Raw genomic sequence first — 15,900 nt, forward strand, 5'->3', positions numbered from 1 at the left:
CAGCACTGTTTCCTTAGGGGCTAAATCGTGCCTGACAAATCTGTTTGAAGACAATTCTTTTAAGAAATAATAAGCAGAATCGACAAAGGAGATTTGGTGGAAGTTCTGTACTTGGATTCTCAGGCCTTTGACAAAGTGACACACATGAGGTTGTTTATTAAGTTAAGGGCCCATGGTATTACACGAAAGATACTAACATATATAGAGCATTGGCTGATTGGCAGGAGGTAAAGAGTGGGAATAAATATAGACATTTCTGGTTGGCTGCTGGTAACTAGTGGTGTTCCACAGGGGTCTGTGTTGGGACTGCATTTCACATTACATGTCAATGATCTGGATGAGGGAATTGATGGCTTTGTGGCCAGGATTGTGGACAATAGAAAGATAGGTAGGAAGAACAAATAGTTTTGAGGAAGCAGAGAGACTGCAGGAGTTAGGCAGATAAGGAGAATGGGCTAAGAAGTAACAGAAGGAATAGTGTTGGGACATGTATGATTATGCACTTTGTTAGAAGAAATAACAGCATAGACTGTTTTCTATATGGAGAGAAAATCCAAAACTCTGAGGTGCATAGGTATTTGGGAGCCCTCATGCAGGATTCCCCAAAGGTTAATTTACCGGTTGAGTCAGGGGTGAGAAAGGCAAATGCAATGTTAGCATTCATTTCAAGAGAGCTAGAATACAAAAGCAAGGATGTAATGTTGAAGCTTTATAAGGCACTGCTGATGCCTCTCAACGTAATATGAACAGTTTTGGGCCCCTTATCTAGGAAAGGATGTGCTGACATTGGAGTGGTTTCCAAGGAGTTCGCAAAAGTGATCCCAGGATTGCAAGGCTTATCATTTGATGGCTGAGCCTATACTCACTGGAATTCAGAAGAACAAGGGGTGATCTAATTTATCAAATGTTGAAAGGCCTCAATAGAATGTACATGGAGAGGATGTTTCCAATGGTGTGGGAATCTAAGACCAGGGAGTACAGCCTCAGAATAGAGGGATGTCCATTTAGAACGGAGATGAGGAGGAATTCTTGAGGCAGTGAGTGCTAAATCTGTGCAATTTGCAGGCACAGGCAGTTGTGAGGCCAAGTCATTTGATCCATTTAAGGCAGAAGTTGATAGAGAGGTCTGGGCATGAAGGGATAGTGGAAGAAAGTAGGAGATTGGGGATGAGAGGGAAATGGATCAACCATGATGAAATGGTGGTGCAGACTTGATGAGCCAAATGGCCTCATTCTGCCCCTATATCTTGTGGTCCTGTGGTCTAGATGATGGCTGCAAACATCTGCGGCAATTAAATTGCACATTGCTAGATGTTGCAGGTTGGGTGCTCTCACCATTACAGGTCCCCGGGCCATCAGCACCTCCTTCCTCGGTCACGGTCCGGAGCTCTGCAGTGGGCCTGTACCTCAGCAGACCGCCATTTGAAAGCGCCTCGCGCTCCTGCCGTTTCCCACCTGAGCCGGCTGCGTGTGCGCAGTGCTGCTGTACAGTTCAACGTGGAGGCTAGAAGAACGGTGATACTGGACGAATGAGGGTTTCTTCTTCGACCTCAAGGACAACTCCCTTCACGGAATGGCGGCTTTGGAGAAGATTTCCCCCTCTCTCCAGTGGGCGGTCTGTGAGACCCTCGCTGACTGTTCTCCTTCTGTAATTTATTTATCACGTGCACATCGATATGTAAGTGAAATGTGTCGTTTGCATTAACAACTAACACCGACAAATGTACTGGAGCAGCCCGCAAGTGTCGCCTAACAGTCCAGCCCCAACATAGCAAGCCCACCATGTTCAGCTTCAGATTGATGACTGCTCCAAGGACAGTAACAGGGAAGATTAGGGTCTCTCTCGAAGACTGAACCCAGGCGCTAACCTAATCTGCTTTCTGTTTCGGATTAGATTGGTGAAATGTACGACTGAATCATTACTTCACCTGGAAGGAAAGTACAGGTTTCTGGATGGGGAGTGGGAAGAGGTGTGAGTCAGTGAACACAGCTGTACTTGAGTGACCAGAAATTTAAACAATACAGTATTTCAAGTTCACCAACTTCTTTTACAACTCCCAATACATACCAACTATTGTACTCAGTGCTCGAGTTATGAAGGCTAATGTGTCAGAAGCTCTTCTAATAACCCATTCTACCTGTGACCCCACTTTCAAGGAATTATGGACCTGTATTCCCAGATTCTTGTTTTCTACTGAAACCTACAATTCACTGTGTAAGTCCTACCCTGGTTGGTCCTTCCAAAATGCAGCACCTAATGTTTGCCTGCATTAACTTCCATCTTTCATTTTTTAGCCCATTTTTCCAGCTGGTGCACATCCCACTGCAAGCTTTGATGTGACCTTCCTTGCTGACCACTGCATCCCCAGTCTCGGTGTCATCCGAAATTTGCTGATTTGTTTTACTGCATTATCATTGAAATCATTAATACGGATAATAAATAACAGCAGTCCAAGCACAGATGCTGCTGGCACACCTGTAGTCAGAGAAATGACCTTATATCACTGACTTCTATCAGTAAGCCCATGCTGAATTCAATTTAATACTTCATCATGAATGCCAATTGACCAGTCTCCCATACAGAACTTTGTCAAAATCCCTTGCTAAGGTCTCTGTACACAACGGTCATCACATTTCCTTCAACAGCCTTCCTTATAACCTTCTCAAATGATTGGTTAGATACAATTTCCCACACACAAATCTATGTTGAGTAAAGGACATGTCTACTTGTATATCCCGTTCCCTATAATACCTTCAGATAATTTACCCACAACTGATGTTGGGCTCTCCATCCCGTAATTGCCTGGTTTATTCTTTCAAACATTCTTCAACAACGAAACAACATTTGCTGTCCTGCAGCCCTGTGGCTACGGTCATGATAAATGTTTCTGCCAAGGCTCCTGCAGTTTCTGCAATGGTTCCCACAACACCTGGGGGTGGGGATCTGAGGAGCCCTGGAAATTTATCTGTCCTAATTTGCCTCAAGACAGCAAGCCTCTCCTCTTCTGTAATTAGGATATGGTCCAACAACTCATTACTCCTATGCCTCAGTTCTATAGACCCAATGCTTTTCCCCCAAGTAAATCTACATGTCAAAAATTCATTTAAGGTCTCGTCTATCTCATTTCCTTGCATAAATTTCCATACTGATCTTCAAACAAACAATTGTTATGTTTTTACCCTTTAATATATCAAGTGGTTTAATTTAAATGGTTTAGTTTATCTGGAGAAGCCCTTGGGATTGTCTTTTACCTTGTCTGTTAGAACAAATTCGTGTCCTCTTTGAGCCCTCTTAATTTCATTTTAAAGTGTTCACTTATATTCCTTAAAAACTACATTTGACTATGCCTGATATGCCTCTCCTCCTCCTTAACTGGGTCCCTTAAAAACCAATGTTCCCAAAATGTATTAGTATTGTGTTTTATTCTAACAGAAACATACAAGTTCTGTAATGCCGATATCTCACTTATGAGGACATTGTGTTTGCAGGGGAAGTGCAGTAATGGGGGGGGGGGCACGTACGGGTGGTCAGTGGTGGTTGAGAGTGGATTGGGGAGTCCAAAGTAAATGGTCTCTGCAAAAACCCTGTGATGTCCTTATGCTGGACAGAGTGCAAAGGAGATTTCCAGGGGTGTTGCTGAGTTGTGGAGGGAAGTTGCGCAGTTTGACTCTTCCTTGGGTTGTAGGAGAACAAGGAATACATCTTGTAGAGATGTATAAAATCATTGGTAAGTTGGTTTACTATTGTCACGTGTACTGAGGTGCAATGAAAACCTCGTCTTGCATGCAGCTCATACAGATCAAATCATTCCACGGTGCACTGAGGTAGAACAAGGTAAAACAACACAAAAAACCATGTGGGTAGATAAGAAGGTACAAGATTACAAAGAGGTAGATTGTGAGGAAATAATCTTATCATATTAGATAGGGAACAGTTTACTAGACCTTTAACTGTGGGATGGAAGTTGCCTTTCAGCTTGGTAGGATATATTTTAAAGCTTTTGTATCTTCTGCCCAATGGAAGGGGAAAGGAGATATAATATGTGCTGTGGGTATCAAAGTGACATAGGATGTGTGATGAATGATCGGACACAGGAGCCTTAGGAGTACAAGTTCACAGTTCACAGTCCACAGTCCATCGAAAGCAGCTTCATAGGTAGATGGTGGTGAATAAAGCACTTGGTATGCTGATGTTCAATGCTCAGGCCATTGCATATAGGAGTGTCAAGTTAGGTTGTAGTTGAACAAATTGTTGGTGAGGCCACACTTGGATACTGTATGCAGTTATTGTCATCCTGTTAGAGGAAGGATTTGGTTAAACTGGAAAGAGTGTAGAAGAGATTTACAAGGATGCTACAATCACTAGAGGGCATGAGTGACAGGGATTGGCCATGATAGGCTTTTAATCCTTGGAATGGAGAAGAATGATGGATGACCTTACAGACTGTGGGAGCACCCAGAGGAAGCCCACATACACACGGGAAGAACGTACAAACATTCTTACAGAGAGCACTGAATTGAATTACTTTTGAGGTTCTGACATAAGGTGAACACGGATATGGGCAGTGAGTTGGGGTAGTTGGATTAGTTTGAGGACTGAATCAGTGTCTTTGGAGAATCAGGATAGTGGAATAATTCTGGGGACTAATGCAGGACTGTAGGGTAAAAGTTGGGAACGGGTGATTTTGAAGACAGCCACAGGGCTGCAGGGAGAGTGCAGATAAGTTTGAAGCCTGACACAAGGGTCTGGCGATGGAGTGGGAAATGGGATTTTTTGTTTTGGTCAGCCAGAGCTATGGGGAGAGAGTGAGGCAGTGCAGTGAGATTAGTTTGTTCATTACACAGGCCATGTGGAGAGAGTGGATATGTGGGATTGGATTGAAAACTGACAGGGCTGTGGGGAAGGAGTTGGGCAGTAGGATTTGTTTGGGAGCAGACACAGGTTTGTGTAGAGAGGATGTAGTGGGTTTAATTTGGGGACCAATTTAGGGCTGTGGGAAGAGATAGGGAGTAGTGGTGTTTGTTTGGGGACTGGCACAGGGCTGTCATATGCTGTCTTAACTCCCCTATCAACTTTGAGTAATCTACGAATTTGGACTAAGATCCCTCTGTTCCTCCACGTGGCTAAGAGTTCTGCCATTAACCTTGTGCTCTTGTCAAGATTGACCTCTCACTTTTCTGGATTTAACTTTCAATTTAGCTCTGCATGTTGTTCCCAATCCAAACTGCCTGGGCCTGCAAATGTGGAAATAGAGGGTCCAAGTACACAAGGAGGTATTGAGTCCAAGGTCTTGAAGGTTCTTGATGTTTTGAGGGCATGACAGTATTGAATACTGAGCTGTAGTCATTGAAGTGCATCCTGATGTATGCATCTTCAAATTGGAGTGGATCCAAGTTGTTTCTCAGACAGAAGTTAATGTGCTTCTTCACCAACTTCTCAAAGCACATCATCATACCAGCATAGTTGAAGCCTGCTTGAAGCAGATAGGTATCTCAGACTGACAAAGCAAGAGGTTAAAGATGTCAGTGAACATCCCAGCCAGTTGATCAGGTCTTTAGTACTCGGCCAGGTACTCCATCTGGGCCTGATACTTTCCATGGGTTAATCCTCCTGAAGAATGCTTTCACATTGACCTCACAGACTGAAATCCCAGGGAAACATTCCATACCCCCACCCTGACCATCCCCAGTGAGAGTGGGACAGACCCAGCCAAACATTCCTTTCCCAGACTTATTCCCAGTGACAATGGGAGAGACCCAGGCTGGCATTCCCAATCCCCACCATGACCATCCCCCGTGAGAGTGGGTCAGACCCGACCAAACATTTCCTACCCAGACCTGTTCCCAGTGACAATGGGAGAGACCCAGACAGGCGTTTCCCAACTCCCACCATGACCATCCCCTGTGAGAGTGGGACAGACCTAGGGAGACATAACCCATCCTCACCCTGTCTGTCCCAGTGAGAGTGTGACAGACCCAGGCAGACATTTCGCATCCACATCGTGACCATCCCCTGTGAGAGTGGGTCTGCCCAACCCCACTGAGGACGAGCAGGGTGAGGTTGAGGAATGTTTGCCTGTGTCTGTCCCACTCTCAATGGGGACAGTCAGGGTACAGGAGGGGAATATCTGCCTGGGTCTATCCCACTTTCACTGGCACAGGTCAGAGTTCGGAATGTCTGTTGGATTCTGCCCTGCTCTCACTGTGGGTGTGTCAGGTTGTGGAATGTCTGCCTGATTTTGTCCCACTCTCTCTGTGGAATGGTCAGGGTAAGGGTGGTGAATATCTGTCTGGGTCTGTTGCTCTCTTACTAGAGAATGGCCAAGTTGGGGGTGGGGAATGTCTGTCTTGCTCTGTCTCATTCTCACTGGGGATGGGTTTGAGTGGGGAATGTCTGCCTGTGTCTGTCCCACTCTCACTGGGGACAGTCAGGATGGGAATGTCTGCATGTCTCATCCCACTCTCATTGGGGATGGTCAGGTTTGGGGTGGGGAATGTCTGCCTGGGTCTGTCCCATTCTCACTGGGGAAAAGTCATGGTGGAGTATGATAGTATAGGTGGAGTATATCTGCCTGGGACCATCCTCTGTTACTAACCTCTGTTTAAGCTCAGTTTAGTTGTGTTTACCACACCCCGCTATTGCAGACACCCTGTGCAATACCACCATCACTTCTTATCTGGACAGTGTGAATGTGTACTCATTACTGTATAATATTACAGTAGTTCTTGCACTACCATCTTATCAGTGAGAATCTTGTAAATTTTTCAATTTTTGACTTGTAAATCTTGTACTTCTTAATTTTAAGGTAACTTATTTTTAAAAATTCTTTCTTACTTGTCCATGTGTTTGTATATCTATGTATTCTTAATGCTTTGGTAACACTGTAACTTTCTTTGGGATCAATAAAGTACAGGCAGTTACAAACAACTTGTACTTCTGAACAGAGGGAGGAGAATACCGTCTACCATTTTAAGTCGGATCACGATGCCATCCACCTTTTTAAGTTGATGCCGTTAACACTGTGTTGAGTGTGTAACTTTGCATTTGGCTTAAATACTCCTTAGCAAGATTCACCCTGACCCCCCCCCCCCTGTTTTCCAGTCAGCACCGCCCCCACTTGTCCCATTTAATCTGTCTCAGTGTGGGTGGACTTTAGGACTTTAGGACCTGGGGCAGCAAAGGACCCGCAGCTGCTGCTGAATCTGCAGTTTTCTGGTCTGTTGTTGGAAAATGATCACAATTGAAAATGAAGTGGAAATAATAAAGCGATTGGAAAGAGGTGAAATGCCATCAGTCATTGGAAAAGCGTTAGGCTACAGTCAGTCAAAGATTGGAACAATTTTAAAGGATCCAGTAAAGGATAAAGTGAGAATAATGGAGTATGTGAAAGGCCCTGCCCCGATGAAAGCTACAATTATTACTAAGCAATGCAGTGGTTTAATTATTGAAATGCATGCATTTCTTAAGTGTTTTATAGACATAGAAAGGTAAAACATATACTATATACAAGACAAACATTTGACTGACACTAAATAATATCGAATGTACCTGTTCTGACTTACATACAAATCCAACTTAAAGACGGACTCAGAAACGGAACTTGTTCGTAACCCTGGGACTGCTTGTATCTACCTATCTATCCCACTCTTACTGGGGACAGGTCAGTGTGGGGATGGGGAATGCCTCCCTGGGTCTGTCAATGACCTGTGATTTCAGTCTGTGAGGTCGATGTGAGAACATCCTTCTGAAGGATGAACCCACAGAAAGCATCTGGCTAGACGGGTTACCTGGCCAAGTACTAAAGACCCGTGCTGATCAACTGGCTGGTGTGTTCACTGATATGTTTAACCTCTTGCTCCGTCAGTCAAGCTGCTTCAGTTATACCGGTGCCTAAGATGAACGTGGTAACCTACCTCAATGACTGTCATCCAGTAGCACTTACGTCCACTGTGATGACGTGCTTTGAAAAGTTGGCAATGAAACATACCAACTTCTGTCTGAAAAGTGACTTAGATTCACTCCAATTTGCCTACTATGACAATAGCTCAATAGCAGATGCCATTTCATTGACTCCTCTCTTTGTATTGGAACATGTGGACAGTAAAGATGCATACGTAGCTATGATGAGAGCTCAGTCCAGAAAAGTGTGAAGTGACACACTTTGAGAGAACAAACTTAATGACAGAGTATAAGGTTAACGGCAGGACTCAGTACAGGGATCTTGGGGTCCAGATCTATACGTTACTCAGAGTTTATAGGGTAGTTAAGAAAACATTTGACAGTCCTGAGTCAGTCCCCAAACGAATGCCACTACTCCTCATTTCTTCCCACAGCCCTGTATGGGTTCCGCAATTGTTCCCACCATAACATTCTCTCCCACAGACCTGTGTCAACTCCCAAAGGAATCCCTTTGCCCAACTCTGTCCCCACAGCCCTGTCAGTCCCAATCTAATCTCACATATTCACTCTTTCCACATACCTTTGTGCTAGTCAACAAACTAATCTTACTGCCCTGTCTCACTCCCCATAGCTCTGTCCACCCCGGAAAAAAATCCCATTCCCCACTGGCAGCATCCTTGTAAATCTCTTCTACACTCTTTCCAGTTTAACCATATCCTTCATCTAACAGGATGACCGCAGCTGTATCCAAGTTCCAGTGTAGCCTCACCAATGATTTATACAACTGCAACTTAACTCCCTACTCCTATATACAATGCCCTGACTAATGAATGCCAGCATTCTAAATACTTTAATCATTACTGTCTACCTGTGAAACTGCTTTTAAAGGACTGTAACCTTGTAATAGGTCCATAGTGTCCTACCAATCATAACGTGCCCTTTGTTGCTTCAACACCTACTGTGGACATTATATCTTCTCTCCCTACCCATTGGGCAGAAGATACAAAAGCCTAAAAATAAGTCCTACCAAGCTGAAGGACAGCTTCCATCCCACTGTTAAAGGTATATTAAATGGTTCCCTATCTAATATGCTAAGATTATTACCTCACAATCTACTGCTTTGTGATCCGGCACCTTCTTATCTACCCTCATGTTTTTTTGTGTTGTTTTACCTTGTTCTACCTCAGTGCACCATGGAACGATTTGATCTGTATGAGCTGAGTGCAAGACAAGGTTTTCATTGCACCTCAGTACACGTGACAATAGTAAACCAACTTACCAATGATTTTATACATCTCTACAAGTATTCTCTTGTTCTCCTACAACCCAAGGAAGAGTCAAACTGTGCAACTTCCCTGCACAACTCAGTCCCAGCAACATTCCTGAAAATCTCCTTTGCCCTCATAGTGCCCACATTACGGCACTTCCCCTGAATCACAGTGTTCTTGTAAGTGAGATATGGTTATTACAGGATTGATATATTCCTGTTAGATATAAACACAATACTAGCACATTTTGGAACCTTGCTTTTTGAGGGATATTCAGGCCCTGGTTAAGAAGAAGCCCTGGGGATATTCAGGCCCCAGGAGACACATATCTGACATAGGCAGTTTGAGTCAAATGAAGTGTTTAAAGAGTTTAAGGAATGCAAAAGTACGCCTCTCAAACCTTGGTGGAGATTGCAGAGACCTTGGCAGAGTTATTTATAATGTTCTTAGCTACAGGACTGCAGGATAGCAAATGTTGTTTCATTGTCTAAGAATATTTTGAAGAATAAATGGGGCAATTACATAACATAAGAACTTAAGAAATAGGAGCAGGAGCAGGAGCAGGAGCTCCCGTTGAGCCTGCCCCGCCATTCAATAAGATCATGGCTGATCTGTCCATAAACTCAACTCTATCTACCTGCCTTTTCTCTATAACCCTTAATTCCCTTACTATGTAAAAACCCATCTAACTGTTTCTTAACTATATTTAGTGAAGAAGCCTCAACTGCTCCCTTGGGCAGAGAATTCCACAGATTCACCACTCTGTGGGAATAACAGTTTCTCCTCATCTCTGTCCTAAATCTTCTCCCCTGAATCTTGAGGCAATATCCCCTAGCTCTAATCTCACCTACCAATGGAAACAACTTTCCTACTTCTATCTTATCTATCCCTTTCAAAATTTTGTATGTTTCTATAAAATCCCCTCACATTCTTCTGAACTCCAGAGCGTATAGTCTCAGGCAACTCAATCTTTCCTCATAGGTTAACCCCTTCATCCCTGGAATCAACCTGATGAACCTCCTCTGCACTGCCTCCAAAGCCAGTAAATCCTTCCTCAAGTATGGAAACCAGAACTGCACACATACTCCAGGTGTGACCTCACCAGTACCATGATTGTTGCAGCATGACCTCCCTGCTCTTGAATTCAATCCCTCTAGCAATGAAGGCCAACATTCCATTTGCCTTCTTAATAACCTGTTGTACCTGTAAGCCAACTTTTAATGATTCATACTCAAGCACTCCCAAGTCCCTCTGCGCAACAGCATACTGCAATCTTTCACCTTTTAAATAATAATCTGCTCTTCTATTATTCCTCCCAAAGTGGATGATCTCGCATTTACCAGCATTGTATTCCAACTGCCAGACGTTGGCCCACTCACTTAACCTATCTGTATTCCGCTGCAGACTCTCCACATCCTCTGTACAATTTGCTTTTCAACTCAGTTTAGTATCATCAGCAAACTTTGGTACACTACACTCAGCCCCTCTTCCAAATCATCAATGTAAATGTTAATCATCTGCGGGCCCAGCACTGACCCCTGTGACACCCCACTCACCACTGACTGCCAACCGGAGAAACACCCATTTATACCATCTCTCTGCCTTCTATCGGTTAACCAATCCACTTCCTTCAACTCCATGCATCTGCATCTTATTTGTAAGTCTCGTGTGTGGCACCTTATCGAATGCCTTCTGGAAATCCAAGTATACTACATCCACCTGTTTCCCCCTATCCACCACACTCATTATGTCCTCAAAGAACTCCAGTAAGTTTGTCAAAGAGGACCTGCCCTTTCTGAATCCATGCTGCGTCTGTCTAATGGAACCACTCCTTTCTAAATGTTTTGCTATTTCTTCCTTAATGACAGCTTCAAGCATTTTTCTGACTACAGATGTTAAGCCAACTGGCCTATAGTTGCCCGTCTTTTGCCTACATCCTTTTTTAAAAAGTGACGGAGGGCCTTACCTCAGTTGTGAGTAAATTTGAAGGAACAAGATATATAAGTAGACATGTCCTATAGTCAACATAGGTTTGTGCGTGGGAGGTCGTATCTAACCAATCATTTAAGAATATGAGGAAGGCCGATGAAGGAAAGATGGTTGATGTTGTATACCCAGACTAAATCCTGCATGGGAGGGTGGTCAATTTGCATTCAGGATGAAGTATTAAATTGGATTCAGCATGGGGTTAGTGAGGGAAGCTGGAGAGTGGTAGTAGAATGTCATCTCTTTGACTGGAGGCCTGTCACTGGAGATGTGTCACAGGGATTGGTGCTTGATCTGTTGTTGTTTATTTATATTAATGACTTAGATGATAATATGGTAAACTGAGTTGACAAATTTGTAGATTATACCAAGATTGGAGATGTAGTGGATCGAGGGCAAGTCTATTGAAGCTTGCAGTGGGATATGGACCAGCTGGGAAAATGGATGATAGAATTTACTGTAGACAAATGCTAAGTGTTGCACTTTGGGAGGACCAACTAGGGTAGGACTTGCACAGTGAATTGTAGGTGTGCAGTAGAACAAAAGGATCTGGGAATACAGCCGTAATTCCTTGAAAGTGCTATCACAGTTAGAATGTGTCTTAAAGAGAGCTTTTGGCATATTACCTTCGTAAATCACAGCACTGAGTACAGGAGTTGGGAAGGTAGGGATGTTGTTAAAGACCTTGATGAATTTGGGGTATTGTGCTCATTTCTGGTGCAGTAGGGCTGCAGAAAATTTTTCAAGCTCGGGGGAGTGAAGAGAAAATTTATAAAGATGCTGCCAGGACCTGAATTATAGAGAAAACTTGAATAGGTTAGGACTTTATTCCTTAGAGGGTGGGAGAATGAGAAGAAATCTTATACAAAATAATAAGGGGTACTGATATGCTAAATACATGCAGGTTCTTCCCCCCCAAGTTCAATGTGACTAGAACTAGAGGTCATGGGTTCATGGTGCAAGGTGGAATATTTAAAGGGAACCTGAAGGTGAACTTCTTCACTCAGAGAGTTGTGTGAGTGTGGAAGCAGCTGCCAGTGGTGCTGGATATAGTCTTAGTTTCAATATTTAAAAGAAGTTTGGATAGGTAGATTTATGAGAGCGGTTTGAAGGGCAATGATCGGGATGTGGCTAAATGGGACTAGATGAAGAATTGATGGGTAGAAGGGCCTGACTCTGGACTGTATTCTATGCCTCTCACCTCTTTCCATGCTCAATCCAGGGTCATAAACTTCCCTTCCAGATGAAGCAGTGATTCAGTCGTATATTTTTCCAATCTAGTTCACTGCATTTGGTGATCATGCTATGGTCTACTGTATGCTGGAGAAACCAAGCACAGATTGAGCGAGTGCCTGGATTCGGTTCATGGGTAAGACCCTGATTTTCCCTGTTCTATCACTGGTGCAGACAGCAGTCTCATGAAGCTGACACAGTGGGCTTGCTATGTTGGTGCTGGACTATTGGGCAACAGTTGCGGACTGCTCAGCACATTCTTCGGTGCGTTGGTTGTTAACACAAAAGGCACATTTCATTTATGTACATTTCAATGTACATGTGATAAATAAACGACAGAGGGGGAAGTGTCAGTGAGGGTCCCTCAGAACTCCCACTAGAGAGAGCCAGGAAACCTTGTCCAAAGCTGCCATTCTGTAAATGGAGTTGTCCGTGCAGAGACAGCACAGGCGCTGCCCAACCAGCTGAGCTCTTCCAGCAGCTGCCAACTCTGGAGTCATCTGTCAATTTAATCCCCCCTGTCACTCTGCCCTATTGCTCTGTGGCCCCTGCACTGTGACACTAAGGACCGACTCGAACATGAGGAAGAGATTCTCATCTGACTGAAAATGTCACAGCTTCTGGCCCCCATATTGAACTGTCCAGTGACACTGTGCATGCAGATTGGACACAGGGTGGGAAGCAGTGAGGGTGTGAGGCACTTTCAAATAGCCATGTGGCGAAGTATAGAACCTCAGCGGAGTTCTGGGCTCTGACTAAGGAAGGAGGCACTTGCAGCTCAGTGACCATAGTGGCAAAGTACGTGCCCCACAGTGGAGCTCTACAATGGGACCAACGAGGAAGGTACTTGTAGCCCATGGACATGTTATAAGTGTGTGCAGTCTAGCCATTTCACCACTGAGGAAATGTGCATGTTGTAACAAAATGGAATCTGTATTGTACTAGAGTGTTTTGCTAATGGTGTTTGAGCAACATAATGCTGATCAAACCCGAGCCCTTGCCAAACTGCAGACCAGCAGCTGCATTACTGGAAGAATGCCAAATACACTGATTAAGACCATAAGATAATGGAATAGAATTAGGCCATTTGGCCCATTGAGTCTGCTCTGACATTTCATCATGGCTGATCCATTTCCCTCTGAGCTCCAATCTACTGCCTTCTCTCCATGTCCCTTCCTGCTCTGATTAATCAAGAATCTATAAAACTTTGGCTTAAGTATACTCAATGACTTGGTGTCCACAACTGCTTGTGGCAATGAATTCCACAGATTTACCACTCTGACTAAAAAAAATTCCTCATAATCATCATTCTAAATGGATGTACCTCTATTCTGAGAATGTGTCCTCTGGTCTTAGACCAAAAGAAGCATCCTCTCCACGTCCACTCTACTGAAGCATTTCAACATTCGATAGGTCTCAATGAGATCCCCCCCCCCATTCTACTGAATTGCAGTAGTTCAGGCTCAGAGCCATCAAATGCTTCTCTTATGATAAGCCTTTCAATCCCAGAATCATTCTTGCAGACTTTTGAAATTACTCCAATGCCAGCACTTCTTTTTTTAGGTAAGGGACCTAAAGCTGCTCACAATATTCCCATGTGAAGCCTCACCAGTGCCTTAGAAAGCCTCAACATTACATTTTTGCTTTTATATTCTAGCCCCCTTGAAATGGATGATAGCTTTGCATTTCCCTTCCTCACCTCCAACTCAACCTGCAAATTAACCTTCAGGGAATCCTGCACAAAGGCTCCTGAGTCCCTTTGCACCTCAGATTATTGAACTTTCTCAACATTTAGAAAATAGTCTACGTTTTAATTTCTTCTACCAAAGTGCATAGCCATGCATGTCCCAACACTATTCCACCTGCCATTCGTTGCCCATTATCCTAATCTGTCTAAGTCCTGCAGCCTCTCTGCTTCCTCAAAAATACCTGCCCCTCCACCTATCATCTGCAATCAAAGCCAACAATTTCATCATCCAAATCATTGACATATGGGGGTGATTGATAATTTCGTGGCCTAAGGTAGAAGATGATGAGTTATACAGCTCTCATTACATGCTCGTGCAGTTCAACTCTTTGAGTGAAAATGCAGAAAGTTTGGAGTTAATAACTCATCTCCTTCTACCCTAGGCCACAAACATATTAATCACCCCATGCTGTGGACCACTTCTGGAGGTCCAAGATGCCAATTTCTACAAAGAAAGGATCCGTATGCCTCACAATCGCTGGACTAAGTGTGTAAATGTAGGAAAAATAAATGAGCCAGGTTTTCTAAAATTGACAAATAAAAACACAAAATGCTGACAGAACTCAGCAGGCCAGACAGCATCTATGGGAGGAGGTAGTGACACTGTCTCGGGCCGAAACCCTTCAGCAGGAGTTCATTCGTGCTGTTACTAAAATTGACTCCTTCTACCTTAGGTCACAAACTTATCAATCACTCCTCATATAACTGAAAAGAAGTGGTCCCAACACAGACCCCTGTGGAACACCGTTAGTCATCTGACAGCAAAACAGAAAAGGTTGCTTTTATTCCCACTCTTTGATTCCTGCCAATCAGCCAATATACTATCCATGTTTGTATCTTTCCTGTAATACCATTGGTGCCTCATAAGCGACACCTTGACAAAGGCCTTCTGAAAATCCAAATACACATCTACCAATTCGCCTTTGTTTACCATGCTTGTTATTTCTTCAAAGAATTCCAATAGATTTGTCAAGAAAGATTTCCCGTAAGTAAACCATGCTGACTTCAGCATTTGTTATTATGTATACAAAAACTCATCCTTAAGATTGGTTTCCAATTTTTTCCTAATCACTGAGGTCAAGCTAACTGGGCTATAATTTCCTGTCTTTGTCGTCCTTCCTTAGAGAGTGGAGTGACATTTCCTATTTTCTAGTCCTCTGGAACCATTCCAGAATCCCATTGATTCTTGAAAGATCACTATTAATGTCACTACAATATCTTAAGCCCACATCTTTCAGGACCCTGGTGTGATGACCATCTGGTCAAGTAACTTATCTACCTTCAGACCTTTCAGATTCCCAAGCATCTTCTCCTTAGTAATGGCAACTTCACTCGCTTCTGCCCCCCGACATATGCTGATCAGGTAATATATCACTGCCACTGGAAGGTCTGTGGAGCAGTTAAGTTACATATATGGAACTGACAAATCTCAGTCCACCCCATCTGGTGAAAGGTACTTATTGGGCATATGGTTATCAGGCCTACCCTTAGCTGCTGGGCATGTCCCTCAAATAACAGGCAAATTATTCCATGTTCATAGGCAAAAGGCTGGAGACTACCCAGACAGTATATGAAGTGTTGTTCCTCCAACCTGAATTTGGCCTCATCATGGCAGTAAAGGAGGACATGTATGGACATATCAGAATGGGAATGTGAAGCAGAGTTGAAGTGGGTGGCAACCGGGAGATCCTGTCTGTGTGGCAGACGGAGCGGAGGTGCTCGACGAAGCGGTCCCCCAATCTGCGTCGGGTCTCGCCAATGTAGAG

The sequence above is a fragment of the Hypanus sabinus genome, chromosome 3 (assembly GCF_030144855.1).
Source record: "Hypanus sabinus isolate sHypSab1 chromosome 3, sHypSab1.hap1, whole genome shotgun sequence".
Classification (NCBI taxonomy): domain Eukaryota; kingdom Metazoa; phylum Chordata; class Chondrichthyes; order Myliobatiformes; family Dasyatidae; genus Hypanus; species Hypanus sabinus.